The following is a 6027-nucleotide window of genomic DNA, read 5'->3' on the forward strand; positions in this document are numbered from 1 at the left end:
CTTTATAGGGATTTGTCTTGTTGTTTTATGAGATTGTGTCCTTGACTGGTTTTGGTATCAGGTTAATGCTGGCCTCATTGAATAGATCTGTAAAGGATCCATTGATTTTGATTTTTTGGAATAATTTTGAAAGAATCAATGATACTTCTTTAAATGTTTGGTGAACCAATGAGGCCATCTGGTCCTGGGCTTTTCTTTCTTTGGAAGCTTTAGTGTTATTATTACTCATTATTTGCTACTGGTCTGTTTAGGTTTTCTACATTTTCATGGTTCTATTTTGGAAAGATATGTGTACAGAAATTTATCCATTTATTATAAGTTTCCCAATGTGTGAGAATATAGTTGTTCATATTAGCCTTAATTATACATCATATTTCTGAGGTATCAATTGCAATGTATCCCTTTTATCTCTTTTTTTTCATTTCCATGAAGGACCTCTCTTAGCTACAGTGTTGTTGCCATCTCATTTTTATAGCATTCTCCTATTTATCTCTACCTTACATATATGGATGTATCTTGAAATCAACCATAATAATGACATAGGAACCAGATGCTGATGGTCATGTTTTAGACACATATATGTATGGTCACTGCCGAGAAGTGGGAAGAGAACTTACCTTTTTTGCTTCTATTTCATGGGGACATACACAGCATGATTACTCAGCCTTAATGTGCTAGTAGTCAATAATGAAATCTTCCTCGTCCCTTATACAGTCAGTCACATCTTCTTTATAGATGGATTACCTCAGGCAGTTTATTGTAACTTTGAGAATCTAACACACCTCCTGTGGACATGAAAGCCTGAACTCTTCATAATTGCTCTAATGGTGTAAGACAGAGGCTTCAGCTCTCAAAGTAAAGTTTTATAAGTGCTCCAAATATTAAAGATGTAAGTATGATCATTTTTAATATACATGTGCTATTACTTTTACCCAAGAGTGGGTTTTATATTGCACCCAACCACCCCTTATGCTAAAACTCAGTCTTTGGCACTGAATCATAATGTTGGTCCTTGTCACGTCATCTCTCTTCATAATAAAATTTCTAATGTTTGTGGTCTCGCAGGGAATCTCAGTCTATTAAATGTGCTTGTGTACGTCTGAACACCACTGTGGAAAAATTTCAGTCCCCGGCTTCTTTGTCTTCTTCTTTAGAAAGCCTTTAAGTTTTTATTTGAATAAGTTTGTTTACCCATTAAACAAATACCCATTTCTTTTTCTCTATATGCCAGAAAAAGATTTAGGCATAGAGTTACAAAGAAAAGATAAAACTTTGTGAACTCCTATATGTTTCTCTCCACAGTAATGAGAAAAAAGCAAAAACTATAATCTCAGATAGTCATTAGTGCTAAAAAGAAAACTAATGAAGGGAGAATAGCCTATGCTAGGGTTGAGGATGCTTAAAAGTTTTAGAGGGTCATCAGGGATGACCCACATACACTTTGAACCCTACATGAAGAAACTGTGAAAGTGAGCCCAGATGTATAATATGGGAAGATATCAGTGGAAGCAGAGAATGCCAAAACCTTATAGTCCTCAGGAAGAAGTGACCTGGGTTACTGTAGTTAAGAATAGACATAGGGCTGAAGTCTTTCCTCCACAGAACAGCGAATTCTATGTTTGTTCAGTGACCTAGTCAAGACACTCATTTGTAATGAAGAGAAAAAAAGTAGTTGACATTATCAATCTACTACAGATTAACATGGGACACAGATGAGGATCAGTAGACCACGAAAAACCAAGATAAAGAAAGAAAAAATGCTGGAGCATCAAGGTAAAATACTGTGCCTTCCCATATCTAGCTACAGATATAATTCCTTGGTGAAGGGTGATTAAAAGATAATGTAGAACTAACATGTATTTACATTTGAAAGTATTGATCCAAGATCTCTGCTTAATAAGCAGTGTGTACAATGCATAGAGTAGTAGTCTTAGAGGAACTAAATAATTTTCAATTGATTTAGTGTTTTGTTTATAAGTTTTATCAAAGATAGGAACATTTAGCAATAGAAACCCAATAGTAAGTGAATTCAAACTTTGCTGCTTTGAAACAGCCAGAGTGAAATAGAATCTGGCAACATTCTCAGTTGCTGTTTTAAAGAATATACTGTTATTTGAAATGCCCAATTTTGCATGCCTCTTTTTGTGTGAGGCCACATTCTTCATTCAATATATATTTCACAAGTACCTGTTATATCCAAAGCTCTTAGGTGCTATAGACACAGACATGAATCAAACTACATCCCTACTCTCATAGAGAATGCTGGTGGGCCAGGCATGTCAGGTACTAAGTGCTATAAAGAAAAATGAGGGTAAGTTAATGGATAATTTCCATGGGATATTTCTTGAGAAGACATATCAATCAGAATATGCTTCCACAACAAATAATCCTCCTAAATTTGGTGACTTTAACACAGTTTTCTTTCCTGTTCATGGTGTATGTACATTGTGGATTGGCACAAGATTCTGATCATTGAAATCATTTAGGGACCTTAGCTAAAGAAGCAGACAACATCTTGAATGTCACTGGTCATTGCATTTAATTTGAAAGAGAATTTGGGGAACATTGGATCCAGCAAACGTGACACATCTCACTTGTACCTATAACTTATTACCCCCAAATAGTCTAACTGTCCACCTAAACCAGAGGGTAGCCAGAAAGTAGGTTACACATATACACACACACACACACACACAAATATCTATTAGGAAACCCTACTGACCCCCAATGTTGGATAAAGGACTCTCTGAAGAAGTGATATGTGAGCTGAGACCTGAGGTAATGAAGGAACAAGAGCTGGATACAGTATTTCTGGCAGAAAATAGAATAAGAAAGCTAAAGCATATTTAATTTATTTTAAAAAATGTTAAAACCTTCATCAAAATAAAAGTGTAACTAATCAAATGTAAGAGCATAAAATAGAAGCTACCTGTGGAGAGAACATAATTACAAATTATGTATCTGGTAAAAGACATGTATCTGAAATATACAAAGAACAATTACAAGTTAATAATAAGAAAACAAAAAAAAACCCTAATTTCCAAAATATAGGAAAAAAATTTAGACATTTCATCAAAATGATATATAAATGGCAACTAAATAAACAAAAATGTTTTAACATAATGAATCATAACAAAATTAAACTCCAATGAGATACCATACACAATCATTAGAATAGCTATAATAGAAACAACTGACTACATCAAATGTTGCAAGGATATGGAGACCCTAGACCTTCATACATCATCAATGGTACTGTAAAATGGCATAACTACTTAAAAAAATGTTTTGGCAATTTCTGAAAAAGTTAAGTGTACACTTATCATAGAGCCCAGTAATTTAATTCCCAGTTTCTACCAACGAAAAATACAAACACTAAAACTCATATTAATATTCATAACAATATTATTCAAAATAGTCAAAATTAGGAAAAAACTCAATGTCCAGTATGTGATAAATATATAAACAAATGTAGTATAGCTATAAAATGGAATTCTAGTCAATAATAAAACTGCTGAACTACTGAAAAAAAATACTATAGCATAGATATGCCTCTAATCCGTTATTCTAAATGAATAAGACAGACAGAAGAGGCTGCTTTGTGTTTTATAATTCTATTTATATTCAATAATCAGAAAAGGTAAATGAAATTATGCTCTCTTGAAACTGGGAGTAGGCGTAGAAATTAACCAATTGACTGCAAATGGGCAAAATGTAACAGTTTTGGAATAAAGAAAGTATTCTGAGACAAAATAGTATTGAGAATTGTAGAAATGACATAAATTTATAAAATTGAAAATGTACACTGGCAATGAGTAGATTTTGTGGCATTTAAAGGATGCCTTGATAAAGCAGCTTTATTTAAAAAAAAAGAAAAGAAAAGAAATAATGAGAAGGCCAGTGTGGCTCATGTAGACTAAAGACAGAAAAGATCCATAGAAGGTATAGTCAGAGGTATGGCTAGTGGCCTTGTCATATGATCACTGAAGCTGTGGCATGGCATCAGAGTTTGGACTTATTTATAAGTATATAGGAAGTCAGTGGACAGTTCTGGGTACCAGACAGACTGAAATTAGATTATATATTCAAAGGAAATTCTGGTTAACTTTCTGTGGGACATAGATTAAAGTAAGACTATAAATTTAGAGGCTCTTTATAGGAGTTTAGGTAAGAAAATATGGACAGAAGATTAAGAGTGGTGTAGCAGAGGTAGTAAAAGATATTCAAATATAGAGCTTCCCAGATTAGATCATGGATATGGTTGGGCCACTAGACTTTTATGCTTTCATTACCAAGTAATTTGAATAAAAAACATCTTTATCCCATTCCTCTGCCTCTGTTCAATCTTCATCCTAAGGCTTAGACTTAAGGGAGGAGGTACTGATTAAATGTGAATCATAGTTTTGATGCTTACACAATCTGATAATTTAAAAACAGAATAAAACTACTTTTTTACTTTTCATGTGATTACCTAGTATAAATAAAGCTGCATTGAGATGGTCAAGTTTCTTTGCTCATCCATTAAATAATGTATTTTTTTTGAGACTGCAACAAATTACTCCATGCTTTCATGATAATCATTCAAAAGAGTTGAACAGAATTAGGTCAATGGACCTCAATTTCTATGATATGTGATGTACAATTTGGGTTAACAGTTTAATACTCAAATAAATCAAATATAAACTGTAGATATTTTTGAGTGAAATTTTCTTTCCCAAATTTGAAGCATGATTTTCTATTACAATAATGCATTTTATTTTTGAAGAATAATTTTGGAGTAATTTTAAGTAATTAAATATATTGAACAGTAATTTTGAAAATTGCCTGTGTGAAGGAAATAGGTATAGCAATTTATTTTTTTCTTTTTATAGGTTGAACTTACAGAACTAAACATAAAATCTTTAAATTTTGAAGGAACAAAGAATTTAGGAAGAAATAAATTATGAAGTTAGCTTTAAGTATTTTCACATTACAGATTTTACAATTTCTCCTAATAGAAAATTAAGACAGTAGAAAAACTCACATAACTACTGAATTAGGGTGGGTATAGTTTATTACTTTTATTATTTTAGAATCTTTTTTTCTGCTTTTTCCAATGGTGAGGACCTCCCCATGAGAATATGTTTCTCATAAGGATCTCTTCAGAAGAGAAGAGGAAGCTGCTGGAGCTGAGCCCCACTTCCTACTTCATGGATGTGAAATGCCCTGAATGCTATACTGTAACTGTGGTCTTTAGCTAGGCAAAAATGGTAGTTTTGTTTGTTGGCCTGCTCCAGCAGATAAGAGGAAAAGCAAGGCTTACAGAAGGATGTTCCTTCAGGAGACAGTGGTGCTAAAACAACTCTGAATCCAGATGAGTGGGAAACCATCCAATAAACACATTTTGGATATATTTTTTTAAGTTTTCTTTTCCTCAAGAAGTTTAAATTAATAGTCCATTCATGAAGGTTAATTGTTTATAGGCTTATAGATTGTATACTGAATGCTAGGTGACAATTTTATGACTCGTCACCCCCGTTTTCTTTCTAGGAAATGGTTTCTGTTGTGATATGTCTGATTTTTTAAATTTCCTTTCCTTATTGTACTAATTGTGGAATCTCTCTACCAAGCATGGTTTTTATTGTAAAACAAAATAAGCAACAAACATAACCAGTCTCTGGAGGAACAGTTAAACTCCAGTGTCTTAGTTTACTATCAGAAGTTAACTTATTAAATATGAAAATTGATGTTAATTATGGCAGAGGGGCTCTCTTCTACTATTTCAGTAGGTCAGCCTCTTTCCTTGCAATGATATAATCTTCAGCACCTAGTTTTCTTTCTGCTGCTTTAAAATGATGAATGGGAAAGACTATAGGGAATCTTGCACAAGAAGTTTACCTGGGTCAGATTGGAAAAAGGTACAGCTATACATGATTTTCAGATACCTAAGGAAGAATCCTCAACACTATATAATGTTTAGATCAGGATGGGATTCTTTTATTCTATTTCTTTGCATACTTTTTACTTTTAAATAACAGCCTTATTGAT

General features: G+C 33.1%; 1 pseudogene; it reads left to right on the top strand.

Moving 5' to 3' along the window:
• Positions 1-5189: 5189 nt before the first annotated feature.
• Positions 5190-5336, top strand: LOC125617012 (annotated as a pseudogene).
• The last annotated feature ends 691 nt before the right edge of the window (positions 5337-6027 follow it).

This window comes from Marmota marmota, unplaced genomic scaffold (genome assembly GCF_001458135.2).
Source record: "Marmota marmota marmota unplaced genomic scaffold, marMar, whole genome shotgun sequence".
NCBI lineage: Eukaryota > Metazoa > Chordata > Mammalia > Rodentia > Sciuridae > Marmota > Marmota marmota.